This window comes from Notolepis coatsorum, assembly GCF_963971535.1.
Source record: "Notolepis coatsorum genome assembly, chromosome: 1".
Taxonomy (NCBI): domain Eukaryota; kingdom Metazoa; phylum Chordata; class Actinopteri; order Aulopiformes; family Paralepididae; genus Notolepis; species Notolepis coatsorum.
Window position 1 is genome coordinate 210,550,354 of NC_140165.1, and position 24,160 is coordinate 210,574,513.

The window sequence follows — 24,160 nt, forward strand, 5'->3', positions numbered from 1 at the left end:
TGGCTAACGGGACACCGAAGATGAACACACATCTCTTGTGTCGGCGACGAGGGCAGCGTCGCTGCGCCACCCAGCCGCTACGTTTCTCCATGTTGATGCAGTCCTCGCTGGCAGGGCTCCCGGTAGGTTCGACTAACATCCTCTGTCAAAGATGACGTCGTAGTCAGAGTGTTTAAGGCATGTTATAGTCACAGAAAACGTTCAACAGTGTAGCATTAAGCTAACAGCCGTTCGGCTGATAGCAACAAGCTAACGTTTACTAGCCTGGTAAACACAGCGAGCTAACGCCGCAGCTAACAGCTGACTGGCTAACACAGTAGGCCACAACTAGCACGCAAGCTAAGCAGCTATCCGACTGATAGCAACAAGCTAACGTTTACTAGCCTGGTAACACAGCGGGCTAGCGTCGCAGCTAACAGCTGACTGGCTAACACAGTAGTCCACAACTAGCACGCAAGCTAAGCAGCTATCACCTGAACTGTACACAACGACATAACAAGCCACACTTCAGACAGGCCGCTGTCCAAGTCCCTCCCCTAAGAGGGAAAAGACAAAGAATGTCAGAACACAGTTTTCAACGGTGATCCAGACATATAGCGGGGCCAGCACAGTTCCCATTTCGGGCTGCAGCCGACTTTGAGCATGGAACTCCCGATAAAGAAGATCCTATGCCCACATTTCCTCGTTAGGGTATACTTTCATTTGTATATGAAAGATGGGGCCTGCACGGGACAGAGAAGCATCCGCTCGAGAATCCTGGGTACACCAGGACCTGGTCGCGGCCCACTAGATTGACCATCATGGGCGTCAGACCAAGATCCTCCGACCGCCGTTTAAGCCAGGCAGAGGACCCCAATCTGGAGTCGGCGTTACGTAAATTGTCAGCTAACCCCCACAGCATCAACAACAACCAGAGGTCGCAAGCAAAACAGTACGTACCCAACCTGGAAACAACCGCTTCTCACAACAGTCGGTGCTTCCCACAGTCCAGCTGTGTGGCCGCACTGGCCGGAGGGCAACCCCATCCAGCCGCAGCAAGGAGGACTGTAGCTGGGGAGCATGTCAGCGGCGTGAGCTCCTAATACGAAAAGGCCGCCAGTAACGAAGACAATATCGCCGTATTTTCTCGAAAATAGTGAGAGAGAAAATAAAGATATGATGTCAACGTATCTTCTTTTGTTTTCCAACTTTCTTCTACTAACAACCTCGTCAAGTGGGGATCTGACCGAAGGCACTTCCTTGTGGTGAAAGTGAAGAAGGAGGCGAGTAGGTGACCACACACCTGCTTATGAAGGTAAGCGGATGGGGGTGTGGCCAGACGGATGTTGGGATGTAAAGGTACATGGTGGAATTTTTTATTCAGTGCTCGTGCACGAAGTGAAGTACAGTGCAACTGGTGCTGAGCGAAGCCATAACGAAACACAACCGTCGAAAGAACTTGCCGTCACGCTCTAAGACAAACTCTAACCTTAACCAACTTCGAAGAGTGGCTACAGTGTAGAAACTGGCGTTGGCCAATCAGAGAGCGTCTCCGAGAAATGCGGCTACGGAAAGTATAGACGCTGCTTGCTTAGATGATATAGACCGCTTGAAAACGCGTTACACACTGATTGGCTGCGACGGATACAGTGATGAAACCAGTGCACGCCCACTGTAAGAGCTATTGCGTCTAGCCCGAGAGAAATGCGGCTACGGAAAGTATAGACGCGGTATGATTCTCTATCAGACAGTCACTTCCTGTTAATGAAAAAAATTATTTATATTTTATATATTAACATTATATTGTGCATTGGAAACACAAACATACTTAAAATGAGTAAATATTATTCATTTTAAACATGTTTATTTTATTTCTAGGGCCCAAACAAAAATATATATATATATATATTTTCTTCTTCTTCTTCTTTTAACCAGGGAGGGCGGCACTCTAGCGCCCACTATCGGCCGGCCGCCACTGGCTGCAGGTCATCAGATCAAAGTATTTCTGGGTGCATGGCCTGGGCTTGGTCAAGCAATATTCCACTGACTGCTTAATTTATCAAGACTTACTGTCTCCATGGTGTGAGAGAGAATGTGGCTGAATATGATGTCATGCTCAGCTGGCCTGCCCAAAGGCCGGAGGTGCCAGGCTTGATTGATTGATTGATTGAAAACTTTATTAACAGATTGCAGAATGGGTACAGTACAGTACAGCTCAATACATACAATTGTTAAGGGGATGCAGACCAGAGAAAGACTTTCGTCTTGTTTACATCAGGGTCCCCCATTTTCAATTCATCGTAACATATATGACATACATGACATACAGATAGACAGTACTGCTACATCTATACATTTATGACATACCAGATTTGCAAATACAGTACTGTTTGTGATACAAAAAGAGTCCAGAAAAAAAAAGTATATACATTTGACGTAGAAACTGTACATTGGATTGGGTAGGTGGGGGGGGGGGGACTGTACATTGGAGGTGGTTGGGTGGGTGGGGGGGGGGGGGTTGGGTAGGAGTGGGGTGGGTGGGGTACACTGTAACTGTAACTGTACAAACAAAACTGTACATTGGAATATTGACATGACCATACTTGGTAATTTACTGTACATTGGAGGGGGTTGTGTTCGGACATTTACAGTGGCCAGTTTCGAATTGCAGTCTCCCTTAGGTGTTTTTTGAGAGTGTTTTTGAAAGTGGGTAGTGATTCACATTCCTTTACAGCTTTGGGTAGGGCGTTCCACATTGATGTGGCATAATTGCGAAACGTGTTTAGTCCCTTGTTTGAGTCGAATCTGGGTTTAACATGATTTGTGGAGCTCCCTCTGGTGTTGTGATCGTGGTATTCACTGACCTTTGGGAAGTATTTTGACATGTACATGGGTACCTTGGTCGTGTAGTGTATCTTGTAGACCAGGCCCATTGCAAGTTGCTGTACTCTGTCGTCTACTCTAAGCCATCCTAGGTTGTCAAAGTGGGCAGGGGTGAGGTGGGTTCTAGGAGTAAGGTCAAGCAGTAGTCTGACCAGTTTGTTTTGAGATGTTTGTAATTTTGTTTTTAGCGCCTTTGAGGTGCTTTGGTACCATGAGGTACAAGCATAGTCGTAGTACCCTTGAATGAGTGCTCCTGCTAGAGTCTTCAGGGTATTCTTGTTTACCAGTGAGGAGATCCGGTACAAGAATCGAGTTCGTTGGTTCGTTTTTTTATTACATTGGATGCCATTTTGTCACAGGAAAGATTTGCCTCTAGGATGGAACCCAGGTAGGTAATATCTTCTTTCCTTGTGACAATATTGTCATCCACTGTAACTGAGAAGCCGTCGGTCTTGCTGAGTTTGTTATGTGAACCGAAGAGAATGGACTCTGTTTTGCCCATGTGTAATGATAGTTTGTTATCAGCGAGCCATATGCAGATTTTGCCTAGTTCTGAGCTGAGGGTTTTTTCAACCTGTAACTTGTTCTTGTCAGAGACCAGCAGGGCTGAGTCGTCCGCAAACAGGAACAAGTTGCAATCACAAGCTGACGACATGTCATTTGCATAAATTAGGAACAGTAGCGGCACAGGTCATTAGGTCAATGTATTTGACACCTAGTGTGGAGTTACCTTGGGTTAGTGGAACAGAGGGAGTGGGAATGTACTTTTGACTATGTGAGATATTCTCACCAAAAGAACTACATGCCTGGGCTGTAGTGAGGTGTGGTCTGGCGTGAAATTGAGAATGGAAATTGAATGGCTTGGCATTCATTCATTACAGGTACTTGAGAGGTGTTGAAACACACATCATCGCAGAGAGAACGGAAAAATGCATGCATGTAACATTAAGTTACACTTCTTAACGTTATAGCAAAAAACAAAAGACGCCTCTCAATATAGAATATTGAGCGAGTCGGCCGCCCGTTTCTGTCCCAGACATTAACACAACAATCTGTTATAAATTACATTTAGAATGTCACAATTTTTTATTTTTTTTTTAAACTTTATTTTTTAGCGTTTATCGCTTTCCTGGTCAAGTAGAGTGAAACGGGAGGGAGAACAGGGGAAGACATTCGGCAAATGACGGCGGGTCCGGGAATCGAACTCGGAGTCAACCAGAACCGTGACGCAGCACGGCTCCTCCCGACGCAGAAATAGCGCCGAGATACGTGGTGAGCTACTGGAGCTCCCCTGAATGTCACAAATTTTATGAGCGAACGAATTTCGGATTTAACTGGCTTACATTAATGTTTAACGTTGAATATTAAGCTTGTATTGCCAAATGTAGATGAAGAATAATACGTTGACGCTTGCTTAGGCATGGTGACAAGCGGACAGAATTAACAACGCACAACAGAATGATACTCTGCACTCAGCACTCCCCTCTCCCTGTTTCTACAGCCTATTGTGTCCCTAAAACAAAACCATCCATGATGAATTAATTAAATGTTTGTAACACAGCAGGGTCATTACAATTTTGCAGTTCTTTAGTTTTCTTGTTCACCCAATAATGGTAACCGAATTGGAAAGAGACATACACAAATAACAAACTCAGCAAGACCGACGGCTTCTCAGTTACAGTGGGTGACAATATTGTCACAAGGAAAGACGAAATTACCTACCTGGGTTCCATCCTAGAGGCAAATCTTTCCTGTGACAAAATGGCATCCAATGTAATAAAAAAAGTCAACCAACGAACTAGATTCTTGTACCGGATCTCCTCTCTGGTAAACAAGAATACCCTGAAGACTCTGGCAGGAGCACTCATTCAAGGGTACTATGACTATGCATGCACCTCATGGTACCAAAGCACCTCAAAGGCGCTTAAAACAAAATTACAAACATCACAAAACAAACTGGTCAGACTACTACTTGACCTGAACCCCAGAACCCACCTCACCCCTGCCCACTTTGACAACCTAGGATGGCTTAGAGTAGACGACAGAGTACAGCAACTTGCAATGGGCCTGGTCTACAAGATACACTATACGACCGGGGTGCCCATGTACATGTCAAAATACTTCCCAAAGGTCAGTGAATACCACAACCACTACACCAGAGGAAGCTCAACAAATCATGTTAAACCCAGATTCGGCTCAAACAAGGGACTAAACACGTTTCGCAATTATGCCACAACAATGTGGAACGCCCTACCCAAAGCTGTAAAGGAATGTGAATCCCTGCCCACATTCAAAACCGCTCTTAAAGAGCACCTACGGGAGGCTGCAATTCGAAACTGGCCACCGTAAATGCCCAAAACCCCCACCACCTCCTAATAGACAGTCTCCTCCCCACCGCATGTATATATTCCCTCCCCACCGTATGTATATTTCTCTCCCACCCACCCACCCCCTCCTAATGTACAGTCCCCTCCCCATCATATGTATATACTCTGTCAGGATCTAGGGGTATCAGTACTGTATATTTGAATACTGTTTATGTCACAAATGTATCAGTACTAAATACCTATATGTCCCTATGCCATCAATGTATGTTGTGTATGTCATAAATGTCTATATGAATTGAAAATGGGGGACCCTGATGGAAACAAGACAAACGTCTTTCTCAGGTCTGCATCCCCTTAACAATTGTATGTATTGAGCCGTACTGTATTGTACCCATTCTGCAATCTGTTAAATAAAGTTTTCATTCATTCATTCATTCACACACATGCACGCGAACACACGGGGATTCGCAGCTGGTCGAAAAAAATTAAAGAAATCACTACATACCATCAGATCATCTGAGCTCCTCTCCAGTTGCTTCTACTGTGTTTTAAATCCCAAATATTGATAAATTCCTCTGCCATTGTTGTGTAACATCATGTCATCTGTTCTCTAGTCGTCTTCAGTCTCACTCTCGGGTTCACGTTAAGTGAAACTGAAACTAAGTTGTTACATAAGTTGTTAAAGGTGCAGTAGGCAATTCTGGCTTCTGTGTACCGTTACACCCCTAGCATAGGATATAGAGTAAAAACTGTATTGTATAGTAGTGTACATAGGACTCTCAGGACTTTAGCATGTCTTCCTGTTTATTATGTCTATTTTATTAGTTTATTAGTATTACTGCACAATCAAAGCGGGCATGGCCACCCGCATTTCACTGTATGCCCTGGTATGTGAATTATCCAAAGCGACAGGTATGAATAATCTGTTGAGACGTGTTTGTGTATTCCAGAAGGTTAACCTTTCACTATCACACTACAGAAGGTTAACCTTTCACTACCACACTACAGAAGGTTAACCTTTCACTACCACAGTCCACACTACAGAAGGTTAACCTTTCACTACCACACTATACGGTTAACACTTTCACTACCACTTCACTACCACTTGAAACTTGAAACCACTTGAAACCACTTGAAACTTGAAACTTGAACTTGAACACTACAGAAGGTTAACCTTTCACTACCACACTACAGAAGGTTAACCTTTCACTACCACACTACAGAAGGTTAACCTTTGATTTGATTTTTATTTGTCTCGAACATAGAAACATAAAACAAGTTTAAAAAACAAAAAGGTAAATAGTCAAAGACTATTTCCATACAATAAGTGTTCGAGAAGGAACAGGGGGAAGTAAAACAACTTATAAAGCCCTGCCCCTTCCTTACAATATTTGACATTATAATTTAATAAAAATAAAAATAATATAACAAATTTTTTTTTTTATAAAACTACAGTTTTTTATATATCCAAAATTCCAAATATCCAAATGAGAAAAAATAATAGGCAGTCACATTACTGCTCAAGCTCCTCTCTCTTATATGTGTCCATAAGTGCTTGTTTATAGCTACCTTTAAATGTATTGATATTTTTGCTTAATTTTATATTCGCATCCAGAACATTCCAGAGTGATACCCCACAAACTGCAATGCACATACTTTTAAGAGTTGTACGTACCGTAGGTTGCTTTAAAGCTAATGTCCCTCTAAAATTATAAACACTCTCTCTAACCGTGAACATTTTTTGAATGTTGCTTGGTAATTTGTTTTTTATTGCCAGAAACATAATTTGTGCAGATTTGAATTTGATTAAGTCCATGAATTTTTATGTTTGACTCCTTACAAACAGACTATTTGTGTGATCTAAATATCTACCATGATGTACTATCCGTATGGCTCTTTTTTGCAGTGTGCATATCTTTTGTAAGTTGCTTTTTTTTGTGTTTTATTTTTTTATAATTTTTTAAACATAACATAAAATTAGATATACAAGCATTAATTAACAGTACACATCCAATGAAATCACCATTTGAATAAATGTAGTATACAAGATATACACCTAATACTTGCTATCTAATACCCTACATAGCAGCTCCGCTTTCCCACCGTTTAACCTTTTTAACCATGTTTTTTTAGTCTCATATGATCATACAGTACTACTCGAGTCTTAGCCTACTTGATCAACTTGCAAGTGCAATTCTCGCGGTCAGTGGTCACCTGACAAACTCTAACCTTAACCAACTTCGAAAGAGTGCCTAAGCTTAACCGGTGAAAGAAAGAGGCGTCACACGATTGGCGCTACCAGAAACGTCAGTGGCCAATCAGAGCGCAGAACGCGAACGCGGAACTGGAAATCCGTTGGTAAAAGTATTCAGGCGTCGGGTCTGGGATGTGGAGATTTTCTTTTATTGCTGTTTTTACCTCAAACGGAAAACCTCAAACTCTTATGAAGAGGAGAAAAAATACTCAAGATTAGCCACTTGCAGACGGCAGGGTGTGACGTATTGTATATTTTAGTTGATGAAATATTTTTGTTGACTAAATATTTTAGTTGATGAAATATGTTTTCATTTCAGTGTCACCGTATGACATCGATCTCCAAAATAAGGAAAAAAATAAAATAAAATGTGGGGCCTCTAGTGACGAGGGGCCTCCAAATTTTTTTTAAATAAAAGTTACAAAAATAATAATTATAATTTGGGGCCTCTAGTGACCAGGGGCCTCCAAAAGGCCTCTAGTGACGAGGGGCCTCCAAAAAAAATAGAAATTTTAAATAATCTTTTTTTTCTGCCCTGGAGGGGGGGCATGGATTACAATGGATTCTGGGTGAAAGAGTTCTTCACGAGTGTGGCAGTTAATCACTTTGATTCAGTTTTCTCAGGAAACAGGACTGTGATATCAGCATGATATAGCATGATTCATAATACATAGACTGAAAACTATATATATATCCCCGGGACTCAATACACACACCGTGGATATGGATCTTTGCCATAACTCAATAATCTACATGATTTGGGCGTGTATTAGTAATATACAAACCGGAAATGGATCGCCTAGATCCCCACGACATAACTGGGATCTGTTTGCTCCACCCTCATCGCCCAACGGTACGAGGAGACTGACGTGAGTTTCAGCATTTTGGTTTATCATATTCGATACAAACTGCTCTGATCAATATATCACCCATACTACATGAAGCATCTAACGACTATCACGGAATTATAAACGACCCCCCCCCGTTCACCCGCGCATGATCAGTCATAAGACTCATAACCCTTAGGACCATGTACAGTTGAAATTTTTAATATAACGTCGAACGGTATCAAACTGCATTTGATGATCTAATATATGCATTTGTGCCTATATATCACGTTCTGGGAAATACTGCAGAAAATGATAAAAACATATTTATACTCTAGACGGTATTTTCGTATGAATGTGTGAATGAAAAAGTTAAACGTTCCTACATCCTGAACGATAGGTAATCGATGTTGAATGGGCCATAGTAATGTCAATTTAGCAATACAATTTAAAAAGTTATAGCCCTGCAAAGAAGGTGAACATCTCCATAGACTTACAGTACTGGCAGAGATCAAACAGCGATGGATATAAGCGTGGCAGAGAATGGGTTAATGAACTATAAATAACTATCCACATATGAGTAGCCTGCCACATAGAAGGGCTCATTGATCAATTTCGGAATTATTTCCCAGAAAGAAAGCATTTGAACAACTGGATCCAAGATCTGTTCATTGCGCATGACGCAACAGGCCTCCCACTGTCTGAGCAGGAGGTGTTCATCGATCTTTTTTTGTGACAAGCTACTGAAAGTCAAGTTCACTGGACGGGCCGTTGCAATGTTTTGGATATCAGTCCGGAACGACTACCCAGTGCTGTGTAATGCTGCGCTGAGAAAGCTTGTCCCGTTTGCATCAACATACCTCTGTGAAGCGGGATTCTCGGCTCTGACATTAATAAAAAATAAATACAGATCTCGCCTCAGAGTAGAAGCGGATCTGCGCCTCTTTCTCAGCACAACGCAGCCACGTATCATGGAACTATGTTCAAATGTACAAGCACACCCTTCCCATTAATTCAATTTTTTTTTATTCTTGAAAAGCGCATGTGAACGCATTTAACAAAAAGTTCTGCCAACATATTTTGGCTAAATATGCCTCGATCATTTTATAAATGTGTATAGAGAAACAATTCCGTTTGATCATATTCATTCATTTCATTAACCTCTTCCACCCGGAGCCTATTTTCTGAAAATCTGCCTAAAATACATACCTAATGGAATATGTACCTAATACATACCTAATACATACCTAATGGAATATGTATCCACTTCTACAAGGTTAATTTGCATACTCCTGGTATCTAGGGACATCTATGGACCTCAGTGAATGTATTCCCAGTGTCAGAAATATTGTGTCTATTACTAGGCTTGCTTAAATTGTGATGAAACAAAGGAGAATATGAATTATGATTTTTCTTTGCATATTTGACAGTGAATAACACCATGCTAATAATGACCAAACATTAAAAACTGCCACTGACCTTCTTGAGATCATGTGTACAAAAAAATCTAAGAAAAGGCGGCTGGATGGCGCAGCGGAGATTGCGCTCATCACCAATGCAAGAGACTCCGGTCTCGAATCCCGGTGTCAGCATTGCCTCTGGCTTGGGCCAGTCGTCATACTATCTCAATGAATAATAATAATAATAATAATAATAATAATAATAATGCAGGACCTGATCAGAGGTCTTTAATTGGCATGCAATTATCCTCAACACACACACACACACCGGAACACACACGCATGCATTGTCTCTGTAGGATCGCCGATGCGATTAGTCTCTGCGATTAACCCATCCCGTCGTCCTTCCCCCCAAGGGCAGCCGGGAGCAGACAGGCGTCAACGTGAGCCGCGCCAGGGGACCAATCCAAGTGCTCCTGTCCGTCTTCGTCAAGGACGCCACAGCGTTAGCGATCTGTTGTTTTTCCATTGGGTTTATCTTATCGGGGGGGAAAACCTTGCGAGCACGGGGAGAACATGCAAACTCCACACAGAAAGGCCTGGGAGATCCCCCACCTGGGTACCTGGCATCATGGAAACCTGGTCCCCAAGGGGGAATCGAACCCTGGACCTTCTTGCTGTGAGGCGACAGTGTTAACCACTACACCACCGTGCCGCAGAGGTAGCGGGTGGAAGTCGATGGGTGGGGATTGGACGTTGTGGACAGCGACTCCTACAGGTCGGTTGGGGGACGCCTGCACAGCAGAGACAGGAAGTAGCGGGGGTAGTGTGAGCATCCCATGCATTACACCTCGCCACTGAGAGTCTGCGCGGTCTGGTGAAAAGATGCAACAGGCTGCCTCCTCGTGTACCGGAGGGGACACGTGATGCAAGGCTTCTATCCTCCCTATGACCGACCAGTGGGAGGCATAGTCGAGCAACGTTCAAGACAGGGGAGGGGAGAATTGGAAATACGAAATTGGGATGGGAGAAAAATAGAAAAATAAGGAGAAAAAGTGGATCAAAAAAAATTATCTAAGGAAATTAATAAAGGGAAGATGATTAAACAAAAGGTTCTGTAGATACAGTACTGAATTCTCCCATCCGGACCAATACAATTTGAAATATTATTATAGAATATAGAATATCAGGCTTATAAATTACCTTATTGTAGCCAATTTGCACATTTATATAAATATACATATATATTATTTTTCAAATGCCCAAGTTCAATTTGGATTTAGTATCACCAGGCGTGTGTAGCACCTGTGTCACCTACTTGTAACAGCTGTTCGCCACAGGCACAGTTCTAGGTATACGAATGAGGAGAGGAGTAATATGCACAATTGAAGAATTGTGGACCAGAGACAGAATTATAACAATGACCGGTTTATTATTAAATGCGCGCTAGCTAAACATACAGACGTAAAGTACTAAGTTGAAGTATCCCTTTTAGGTTCTTTCTGTAACCTCTCCTTTCGGGAGGGTTACTTCGATATCAAATCCTAGATTGATTGGATCAACACATTAGGTTTGGTTCAGACGTCTGAGGTTATCTCTAGCTAAAAGCTAGGTTCAAGGCTGGATATTGGATGTATCCTTTTATCATCAGTAAACTCTATTTCAGTTGATCATTTCAATGGGTAAATGTTTAAACATATTAATTTAAACCTTTAAATGTGCAAGGAACACAAATACCTTATTAGGTGAAATGCTCCTTTAAACTCTTCCTTTGAAGGTGTAACACAACAAAAGTACCAAATGGAATATTCTAGGTTATGGGAATGCAAATACCTTATTAGGTGAAATTACCCTTTAAACCTTCTTTCTTTACAGGAGAACCATCAGTGATTCAACTATAATCAATGTCATCAATGGGTACACTTGAATCCCATTAACTCGTCCTCTTTACAAGAGAACATCAGTAGTTCAAATAACTTACTGGGTGTATTTACCCTTTAAGTCTCCCTTCTTGTAGGAGAATTATCAGTATCTTATCAGATTAAATCAAATAAAATACAAAATACAATATCAAAATAACAAAAGGTGAACGGGGTCGAAGCCCTTGGAATGTCCTTGTGTTCAGGTCAGTTCAATCCGTGGAAGTTCTTATGATTCAAGTTCAATCAGTTCAATCCTACCGGACTGTTGAGGTAACAGGAGTTGGGCAACAGGGGTATTCGAATCAGGCTGGCATTAGCCTTGAGCTATATCAGAGGTTCAGTAGGTTGGCTCGCCATCTTGCATCGTCCGGCACACCGCCTCGTCCCCTCGTGGGCACACGTGGTGATGGGTGGTCTGGACTCCTGGAACTGCTCCCAGGGTGGAACGGGGTGCTAGAAAAACCTGGCCTGCTTGTGAGCAGGCATTCAGAAAATAAAAGCAATTTACCATCTTTTATCGCTTCATCATCTTTTCATTGCTTTCAGAATGAATAATCAATCAGGCTACTTTTAGCTATGCTAAGCTAAAGTAGGCTGTCTCATCCCAGCACGTGGGATCATATGCCACATGCTAATTTAGGCTAAAGTGCGCTAGCATATGTAACATTCCCCACGTTCATATAAAACTCTCAAAAACATTGTTGACCTTGTTCTTATCGTACAGCATATCAATACAATTATAAGTACTTCTGAAATGGTTCCTTCCTAGTTTTCATTTAATCAAATTGAGCTTGGGCAGTTCGTGTATAACTCAGAATGAAGCTATGTTAACGTTATTAGCTTGTAGCATTAAGCTAACCATTTTTGCACTCGACAATTTAATAGCACAATTTTGATTGAAACTCACCAAAACCGCAGGCTACAGCTACTTTACTGCAACGCTTCTTCGGTTTTGCAACTGGGGAATCTTTTATAACTGTTTGATAACTGGTTTTATCATGCTATCTCATCTCGTTATCTAGCTCTGTTCAACTGCGTGTTGAATCTCCGGGGATTGTGTCTGCATCTGCGCAGTAGCAAGACTCACCTGCTGTAAAGCAAGGCGTGGCTGTCGTGACATCTATCTCACTCACGTCATCTCACGTCATGACGCAAATTAAAGGGCAATGCTGTAATTCAAAGGACTTGGTTCCCAATAATATTAAATACTTATGTTCCTACATAATAGCCTTAACTATTTATGTTCTTATTCAATGGCATTAACTATTTATGTTCTTATAACTTAAATAGTTATGAATCTGAAACCTGGGTTACATCCTCCCCTTCTATCCTAATGCACGTCCCTGTGCATATTATCCCAGGACTACATTATCACAATCCTATGGGGTTCTGGGGAGTCGGAGTCATCTAAAGAGTCTGCGATTACTGAGCTTAGAATCTGGAATAGTGAGTGGATTATTGTTACTAGTGGGTTTCCTAGTCGGGGATAAGTCAGGACTTTTGGAGGTTCTCTATGTCTTGTCGACCTTCTTGGTTGTTCATCTATGACATCTCTTTCCTCTTCTCTTTCCACATTATCTTGGACATTCTCCTGTCCATCACTGACATCTCTTTCCTCTTCTCTTTCCACATTATCTTGGACTTTCTCCTGTCCATCTCTGACATCTCTTTCCTCTTCTCTTTCCACATTGTCTTGGACATTCTCCTGTCCATCTGGTTCGGTTTCTGGTTCATTCATGTTAGTATTGTTCTCCTCTGAACTCATAACTGGTAAGGTCTTTTCAGGTAGGTTGTTCTCTTCCTGATCCATGTCAGGTAAGTAATTTTCCCGATCCGCTGTATCTGGGTCAGGTAAACTGCCTTCAGTAGGTCTCACTGCGGATGGGATAGTCTTGTTCAGTGTCGTCGGGTCATCAGTTGTCCCTGGAGCTCCCTCAGGAAGAATGACTGCGTCTGATGGGTCCTGCTTGACAGTGGGCACTGGAAAGGGTTGTGTTTCCACCACTAGACCTCCATGGCCATAGTGATAAGTGAGATCAAGATAGTCATCATCTGGGTCTTCTCCCTCTGATTCATTCAAGCTTTCTTCTCTTGGGCTCTGTCGAGTTCTTGGTCGCTTAGGTCTGTCTTTTACAGTAGGCCTATCTTCCTCATGGGTAGTAGGAAGGAATCCGCAAGGTAGCAGTAAGTCTCGGTGGAGCGTTCGTAGTGGACCATCTCTGGTTTCAGGTCTCACTACATAGACTGGGACATTTCCAGTTTGTTTCACTACAATGTAGATATCTGATTCCCACCGGTCTGCTAGCTTGTGCTTGCCTCTGATGCGGACGTTTCTGACGAGAAGCCTGTCACCTTCCTGCAGGGTAGACTCAACAACTCGTTTGTCGAATCTTGCTTTGTTACGGTCCGCTGTCTTCTTTGCGTTTTCTGTAGCTACTCTGTAACTTGCTTCAAGGTGGGATCTCAGACTGCGGACGTACTACAAGTGTGAGCCTGGCTGGTAGTTGACAGGTAAGTTGAAGGCTATGTCCACAGGCAACCTTGGCTGTCGCCCGAACATCAGCTCATACGGGGTGAATCCAGTAGTGTCGTTCTTAGTACAGTTGTAGGCGTGTACTAGAGGTTTGACGTAGTCTCGCCAATGATTTTTCTTCTGATTCTCCAGGGTGCCCAGCATATTAAAGGGGAGATGAAGCAGTGAACAATGTGATCCTAGTTTGTTTGTTGTGTACCTTGTGTAAGACAGGGTCCTATAATAAAATGTGAAATCCTGCTTATTTGTCTGAAAAATCAAATATAATTTCCCTGTTTTCGCCATGGGCGGCACCATTTTGTTGCTGACGTCACGGTGTTGGTTTGGTGTATACACTGCTGGTTAGCTGCATAGTAAACATGGACTGTCGGGTCAGTCAAATGTTGCCTACCAAACAACGAGACCGCGGTGGTTCTTTTTGTATTGCTCCTGGCTGTTCAAACTAATTTTACCGTGTGAAAGAGAGAGGAAAGTTGGTTAATTTCCACAAACTACCAGTGAAAAAAACAGTCTTGTTGGCATGTTGGCTCAGGCTGGCTGCACTCAGGCGGTGCGATCAGCCTGTTGGACAGGGAATGAAGATCTGCAGCGAACACTTCATTGCCTCGGATTATGTTGTTGGGGGTGGGAGGTTTGTCCAGAAGACCACTAATCAGCTGAAGCCTGATGCGGTTCCCTCGGTCTTCGACAGACAGACCGGCGCAGGCAGTTCAGCGTTGGGAGCATTTATCCTGCTGGCTACCTAGCTCCAGTTCAACCAGCCGAGCGTCGGGACCATTTAGCCTGCTGGCTACCTAGCGCCAGGTACCAGCGTTAGCTCCCGTTAGCTTGCCGAGGCTCCAGCACATCGACAAGCTGCTGGAGAAAGCTAACGTTATCTTGCCGAGGCTCCAGCACATCGACTAGCTGCTGGAGCAAGGTAGCCAGCACGCTAAATGCTGCATTAGGCTAGTTAGCTGAACTGTAGCTAGGTAGCCGGTACCTGGCTGTTGCTAACTAACTGGCCATCGCTCCGGGAGCTAACGCCGGTACCCGGCTGGTGCTAACTAACTAGCCATCGCTCCGGGAGCTAACGGCGGTACCCGGCTGGTGCTAACTAACTAGCCATCGCTCCGGGAGCTAACGCCGGTACCCGGCTGGTGCTAACTAACTAGCCATCGCTCCAGGAGCTAACGCTGGTACCCGGCTGGTGCTAACTAACTAGCCATCGCTCCGGGAGCTAACGCTGGTACCCGGCTGGTGGTAACTAACTAGCCATCGCTCCGGGAGCTAACGCTGGTACCTGGCGCTAGCAGGCTAAATGGTCCCGACGCTCGGCTGGTTGAACTGGAGCTAGGTAGCCAGCAGGCTAAATGCTCCAGACGCTGAACTGCCTGCGCCGGTCTGTCTTTCGAAGACCGAGGGAACCGCATCAGGCTTCAGCTGATTAGTGGTCTTCTGGACAAACCTCCCACCCCCAACAACATAATCCGAGGCAATGAAGTGTTCGCTGCAGATCTTCATTCCCTGTCCAACAGGCTGATCGCGCCACCTGAGTGCAGCCAGCCTGAGCCAACGTGCCAACAACACTGTTTTTTTCACTGGTAGTTTGTGGAAATTAACCAACTTTCCTCTCTCTTTCACACGGTAAAATTAGTTTGAACAGCCAGGAGCAATACAAAAAGAACCACTGCGGTCCCGTTGTTTGGTAGGCAACATTTGACTGACCCGACAGTCCATGTTTATATGCAGCTAGCCAGCTGTGTATACACCAAACCAACACTGTGACGTCAGCAACAAAATGGCGGCGCACATGTTCATAAATGCTACCTAAATGGACATTACAAATAGTTTTTTCTTAGCAACGCCTTATTTTTATAACGTGATTTTTCTGTGGTTTATCTAAATACTAATTTGATGCTATGACTATGTGTTTATCGCTATGCTTCATCTCCCCTTTAAGCAGGGTCCTGTTGAAGCGTTCAACTGGGTTTCCCCTTGGATGGTACGGGGTAGTTTGTATCTTTTTGATGCCGGCTAGCTCACACAGCTCTCTAATTGTGCAGGACTGGAAATCCGCACCTTGGTCGCTGTGGAGTTTATCCGGGATACCATAGTGGACAATAAAGTGGTCCCATAGGCATTTAGCGACTGTCCGCGCTTTTTGATTTGCGGTAGGGATCGCTATTGCATATTTTGTAAAGTGGTCCGTAATGACCAAGATGTCTTTTGTGTTACTGGAGTCTGGTTCCAAGCTGAGAAAGTCCATGCACAGCAACTCGAGTGGTCATGTGGCTGTGATGTTCACCAACGGGGCAGCTTTCTCTTGTGGAACTTTACGCCGTACACATCGGTTGCAGGTCCTGATCTTTGTTTCTACTTCAGCTGATATTTTGGGCCAATAGAATCGCTTTCGGACAAGGTCTAGGGTTCGGTCCACGCCCATGTAGCCCATGTCATCGTGAAGGCTCTTTAAGACCATAGGTCTCAGGTCTTCAGGCAGCACAAGTTGAGGTCTGTGCGCCTTCTTGTCTCTTCCGGTACAGGACTCCATCCAATACTTCTAACCGGTTCCACTCTCTTAGTAGAAGGTAAAGTTCGGGGATTTCCTTTCTGAGTGTCGGTGGAGGTTTCTCCCCTGACTCCACAAGCTGTAGTACTTGACGGATACAGGTGTCGGCTCTTTGCTTTTCTCTCATTTCGACTGGAGTTACAGTATCAGCGGAACGACGGGTAGGCCACCCAGCTGATCTTCTCCTTGGAAGCTGTCTGGGATTGCACTTGGGTGGAGGGCAAGTGATACCACTAGTGTTGTCAAAAATATCGAAGTATCGATACATATCGATACTGAATATTTAAAAAGGTTTCGATACTCATTTCCCGAAATACCGATACTTTCTGCAGTATCGGTACCAGCTGGCGAGTGTTCTACCCAAGTTGTTGACACGCTGTTCAGAGCACGCTTGCCCCTCCGCCTGCTCCAGCCCTCCCCCTCACAGAGCCGTCTTCAGTTTGTAAACAAACATTTTAGCTGAAGATGGCAAATGCAGAGCCTCCGCAACTTGTGCTTGTGGATAAAGAAAACAGCAGAAGTGCTGTTTGGAGGTACTTCGGGTTTGAAGTAAACAACGAAGGACAAGTTAAAGATGCCCCAATGCTATTTGCAAGCGGTGTTACAGAGCAGTGCCAACACGGATTTCCATGAAGAAATGAAAGAGGTTCGTGACAGCTGCTCTTTCAACGTCACTGTGACTGAAGCATTAAACCATTAACTCTAGTTTAATACATGATACGTTGTCTACTGATGGCGCATAATATCAACAGCTGATTCTTTGTTAGTAACGTTACAGTTACAGCTATCAGCTAACGTTAGCTCCGTTAGCTTAGCTTAGCTGGCCACCATTATAATTACTGCATGGAAACGGAGTAACATTAACGTTTAAACATTATGTCGAGGTCATACACTACAGTCGACATAAGGTTAACGTTACCCCGTTTCCATGAAGTGTTTAAATAGCAGCAATCTTGTTGAAAATGTAACGTTACTAAATGCTCCGAGCATAGCCTCTCTCTCTCTCTCTCTCTCTCTCTCTCTCTCTCTCTCTCTCTCTCTCTCTCTCTCTCTCTCTCTCGTTATCTTTAAATAAAAATCGAAACTGTTACTAACTGTAATACAAACAGTTCAGTTTGTCAGGTACATGCGACACAGATTACAGTGTTTACATCTGTCTGCTTGAGAAAATACCATGTTCTGCAGATTGAAGTGAGATGAACAGTTATTTTTAAATGTGTGATCTAAAGATAAACAAAGGGTTTTAAAAGTGTTATATTTATCTTCTCTTATAGTACCAGAGAGAAGCTGAGGAGAATCAACCAGCAACAAAAGCTAAATTTGTTTAAAAAAAATAAAAAAAATAAAAATATTATTATTATTATAATTTTTTTTGTATCGAAATGGTATCGAAGTATCGATACTTTTCAAGGTATCGTATCGAAGTCGAAATTCCAGTATCGTGACAACACTAAATACCACCGATGCAATGCTGGATGGTGTCTCTTTAGAGCCGTTGTCGATCACTTCAGGAACTAAGTGTCTTTCGCAGATGGCTCTAATGATGTCTCCATTCATGTTTGCGTGCTCTGGTTCAGGGAGGTGTCTTTTCGCAAACTGTTGTATTCTTTCCATCTCTTTTCTCGATATTGGGTCATCAGCTGGTCTGCTGTGTGGTCGTCTGGACAGCCCATCAGCATCTTGATTCTGTTTTCCAGCTCTGTATTGCAGCTGGAAATCGAAGGTTGATAGATCGGATAACCATCTGTAGCTTGCGGCATCAAGCTTAGCAGTGGTAAGGACATATGTCAGTGGGTTGCTATCAGTGACAGCGAGAAATGGTCTTCCGTAGAGATAATCCTGGAATTTCTCAGTTACCAACCATTTTAAGGCAAGGAACTCCAATTTATGGGCAGGACACCTGGTTTCACTCCGCGGCTTGCATAAGCAATGACACGCTTCTGTCCTTGCTGCTCCTGGTAGAGGGCGGCGCCGAGACCTAGTGTGCTTGCATCTGTGTGCAATATGTAGGACTGTTTGGGGTCGGCGAAACCGAGAACAGGGGCAGTTGTCAGCCTTTCTATTATAGCGTAGAAAGCTGTCTGGCAAGCGGGGGTCCATCTGTCATTGAAGGGATCTTTAGGGTCGTAATACTTCTCGGTGTTCACTGTAGCTTTTCCGTGCTTATTCGTTGGAGGGTATCCGGCAGTAAGTGTGTTGAGGGGTTTCACTATCTTTGAATAGTCTTTGACGAATCTACGGTAGTAACCGCAGAACCCTAGAAATGCTCTCAGTTCTTTCAGTTTGGTTGGCTTTGGCCAGGTTTTGAGTGTGGTTGTCTTTTCTGGGTCCGTTTCGACTCCTTTCTCAGACACTATGTGGCCTAGATACCTTACGGAGGTCTGGAAGAATTTGCACTTTTCTGGTGATAGTTTTAGCCCATACTCTTTCAGATGGCTCAGGACCCGCATGAGTCTCTCCTCGTGTTCCTCTAGCGTTGAAGAGAAAACGATCAGATCGTCCAGGAAAACGAGGGCTTGCTTCAAGTTCAGTTCTCCCACGCACCGCTCCATAAGCCTCTGGAACGTGCTTGGGGCATTTGTTATTCCTTGAGGCATCCTATTGAACTCAAAGAATCCCAAAGGGCAGACAAATGCTGCCTTGTGCTTGTCCTTTTCTTCCATTTCGATCTGGTAAAAACCAGATTTGAGATCTAGCACTGAGAACCATTTGGATCCAGTCAGTGCTGAAAAGGAATCCTCCAGGTTGGGCAGGGCGTATGAGTCCTTTACTGTTTGGAGGTTCAGTTTCCTGTAGTCTATGCATAGTCTGACATCGCCGTTCTTCTTCCTGACGACTACAATTGGCGACGAGAAGGGTGATTCAGATTCTCGGATGACTTCAGTGTCGAGGAGCTGTTGAATGTGGTTGTGCACAGCTTCTATATCTTGAGGGTGTATAGGTCTCGCCCGATGTTTGAATGGCGTCTTGTCATTGAGATTTATGTGATGCTTTATCTTGTCAGTGCATCCGAAGTCGAGATCGTGGTGTGCGAAAACTTCTTGCATGGAATTCAGTCGTTCAGTTATCCTCTCTTTCCACTCTTGGGGTACTGGAGAGTCTCCAAAGTCAAACTTGAGCTTTGATTTTTGGTTAGGGTCTGTCAATAGTTCTGCGTCAAGTGTCTTAAACGGTGCGGATTTTCCCAAACCAGAAACCGTGGGTGGATAGCACTATTAGAGCAGCTCTGAACTCTCGTACCACCGCCTACAACCTGGGTAGAGAGTCAGGAAACATGGAGGAGTATAAGGCTTCAGTCTATACTCTACGCAAAGCAGTCAAACTTGCTAAGAGGACATATGCTGACAAACTGGAGACACAAATGGCACAAAACGACACAAGAGGATTATGGCAGGGACTGAAGTCAATAACTGACTATAAAGTCAGCGCCCCGTCAATGGGGAGCGACGACGCCTCCCTCGCGGACAAGCTCAACACCTTCTACGCTCGGTTTGGTGTAGACAGTGGCGCTGCTGGCTCTCCGGCTAGTGACGTCACTGGCGCGCCGGCTGTTGTGGAGGGGGGGGGGGGCAACCGCGAGGGGGGGGGGACGCTCTCTCGTTGTCGGAACACAGTGTGAGAAGAGCATTTATGCAGGTGAACACCAGGAAGGCTGCTGGCCCAGATGGCATAACAGGACGTATACTCAAGACCTGTGCCAACCAGCTGGCCCCTGTGTTCACCGCCATATTTAATCAATCACTGGCGGAGTCAGTGGTCCCTGCCTGCTTCAAGAGGTCTACCATCATCCCTGTGCCGAAGAAACCCTCCCCAGCATGGCCAAATGACTACAGACCGGTGGCACTCACCTCTGTGGTCATGAAATGTTTCGAGAGGCTGGTCAAGGACCACATTTGTGCCTCCCTCCCCAGTGATATGGACCCTATGCAATTTGCATACAGGACAAACAGGTCCACCGACGACGCGGTCTCCCAGGTACTGCACAGCACCCTCTCGCACCTTGACCGTCAGAAGGGGGGCTATGTGAGACTGTTGTTCATTGACTACAGCTCAGCGTTCAACACCATAGTCCCCACCAGACTGGTGGACAAGCTGATCGAGCTAGGTCTGAGCTCCGCCCTGAGCGCCTGGGTACTGGACTTTCTGAGCGAAAGACCCCAGGCGGTCAGGGTGGGGGGTCAGACCTCCAACACCATCACCCTGAGCATCGGGTCCCCCCAGGGCTGTGTTCTGAGCCCCCTGCTGTACTCACTCTACACACACGACTGTGTGGCCAAGTTCAGCTCCAACTCCATAGTGAAGTTCGCAGATGACACGGTGGTGGTGGGGCTGATCTCGGACAACGACGAGAAGGCCTACCGGGAGGAGGTGGAGGTACTGGAACGCTGGTGCCAGGACAACAGCCTGCTCCTGAACATTGGCAAAACCAAGGAACTGATCGTGGATTATAGGAGAGGACAGCAGGAGACACACACACCACTGATGATAAACGGGGCTACCGTGGACAGGGTGAGCAGCTTCAAGTACCTGGGGGTCCACATCTCAGAGGACCTGACATGGTCAACACACATAGGCACAGTAGTAAAGAAGGCGAAACAGCGTCTCTACCACCTAAGACAGTTAAGGAAGTTCAGAGTATCGGGGAAGATACTCCAGTCCTTCTACTCAGGAGCTGTAGAGAGCATCCTGACCGGAAACATCACTGCCTGGTATGGAAACAGCACGGCACAGGACAAGAAGGCCCTACAGAAAGTGGTGCGCTCAGCCGAGCGTACCACGGGTATTGCACTACCCCCCCTGCAGGTTCTATACAACAAGAGGTGCAAATCCAGAGCCTGCAGGATAATGAAAGACCCTCACCACCCCAATAACAGCCTGTTCCAGCTGCTGAGGTCAGGCAGACGCCTGCAAATCCCAGCTACTAGGACAGAGCGGCTTAGGCTCAGCTTCTTCCCCCAGGCCATCAGAGCCATGAACAATGTACATTGAGTGCTCAGAACATTGAACTGTCCACACACAAGCACACATGAACACACACACGACACGCACACTGTGCACGCTCACACACGAGCAGCCACTTAACACTTTAACATGAGCGGGCACACACTCATGTCGCACACACGCACACTTATGGCCAAAGGAAAGGACACTTTAAATTAGAATAACAGGAACAGTGTATTGCACTACCAAAGCTAACTAGCATGTCACACATGCGCTGTAAATAACTATGTACAGATACCGAGATGTCACTCCATGTTACCTGCTATCTGTTACTGCACAATGTTGTTTCTTCTTTTGATTCTATTATATGTACCACTGTATTGCACATCGTTGCGGGCAAGACCACCCGCATTTCATTGTATACCTGTATGCCGTGACAATTAAAACTCTTGACTTGACTTGACTTGACTTGAGGGATTGGACACTCATGACTGCATGTATCTCGGCAATCACAACCTTCGGGGACAGGGTGATATCGTGGTCGGACTCGTTCTTGAGGATGACTGGTATACAATGTGGCAGTTTTCGTGGTAGCTCTGCTAAGCCATCTGATACTAGTATTCCACCGGGCAAGGCCGTTGACCTTGGGGACTCTATCATCACCCATCTTCCTGCGTTGGTTGCTCTGCAACTCACTAATCCCTTGAGGACTTTGGTCTGACCTGGAGCGATAGTTTCAGGGTCTTTGCTATGTAGTTTCACTTCGCCCATGCTGGAATCCGCAGACTGTTTATGTCTGGCTCCAAGGGTTTTCAAGACTACCTTGTAGCCGTATGGCAGGGATTGGTAGTTCTGACATGTGGTGTCTGTATACTGCTTGTACAGGATATCTAGGGCGTTTGTGCCTATCAGCGCTGATGACAGAGAGGAGCGCATATCAGGCACAATCAGCGCTAGGGTGGGTGCTTCGATGTCTACTCCGAACATGCTCTTGGGAAACTTGATTGTAGTCTCGACGTAGCCGAGGTAGGGAATTTCCTGACCGTTGGCTCCTTCCACTTCAAGCAGGTCGTATAAGGAGTGGATGGGTAGATGAGACATGTTCTCTTGATAGAAGGAATTCGGGATCGTTGTCACTTGGGAGCCTGTATCGAGTAAGCAGCTGCACTCTTTACCTTCTATGGTTACTTGTGCAGTGCATTTAGCTCCAACCAGTCCTTTTGGTAGGGCTACTTCTTTGGTATGGGAGGCCGAGCACATATTGGAGGCTCGCCACTTCCGTCTGGGACGTCTCTCTCGTGACTCAGTTCCCGCCTGTCCCTCAGCAGAAACTGTCTTTAGTTTAAATCAGGCTTGGAGGCTTTGTTTTCAGCGTCCCATGCATGCTGTTTCTCCTCTAGTAATTTCTTTTTCGAGACCACCAGAGAGGGGTTTGGTTCACTCTCGCAGTGGGGTCTTATGTGTCCATCTTCTCCACATCTGAAGCAATACCAGGGTCTTGGTCTATTGCTTGTGTAGTTCTTTGGGTTTGGAGTCTCCGACTTTTGGGACTTGGGAGTACCTCTGTCAGTCGTCGGCTTCGGTTTAACTGATGCCGGGGGTTCTTGCTTGGGAGCTGGCCTCGCTTGTCTTCTCTTGTTGTCGTTCGGTATTCTTGTGAGCTGTGTCTGTAGGTCTGCAACTAGAGCCTTTAAACTTTGGACTTCGGAGCTGGTGTCCAGAATCGGCTGTGAAGTGCATTCCTCTTCGCATTGGTTCCAGATTCAGTTCAGTTCTGTTCAGAGTTTTTATTTGCCACATGGAATCATACAATCATAGTTTCTTCATTACACAATCATAAATAGTCATTCCATGGACAAAAGGAGCAGGAAGAAGAATACATCTTATAGTTACCTGCCCCTTGTTCCTAAACTAACAAGTATTTACTTAATGGTTGGCGTACAACCTAATTTACACAATTAATCATTTATACCATTATAAAAGAAACACACAATCCACAGTTAAACAAGAAAAAATGTAATAATAATAATAATAATGATAAAGAATAAAGAAGAAAAGAAAGAGAAAAAAATAAAAATAAAAGATCTCACTATTCAGATCACATTTGATTTTCATACTGACTAAATATTTTTTTTTAATACATTTTTTTGAATTGATAAACACTATTACATCCCTTAAGCTCGCTATGGAGAGAATTCCACAACTTTACACCAATAACTGAAGGACACATCTGTTTAAGTGTGGTACGTGCAAACTGATGTTTTTGATTTTGTAGTTTTTCTGGCAGTGTATTATTTCTTGCCCTAAACATAATTAACATTGTTTGAAACTTAACCATGTCTTCAAGTTTATTTATTCTAGATTTAATAAATAATATATTTGTGTGTTCTCGATAACTCACTTTATGTGTGATTCGTACAGCCCTCTTCTGTAGTATATATAATGGTTTTATATTAGTCCCATAAGTATTCTCCCATACTTCAACACAATAACTGGTATAAGGTGAGATGAGTGAGCAGTAGAGTGTTCTCATTGCCTCATAC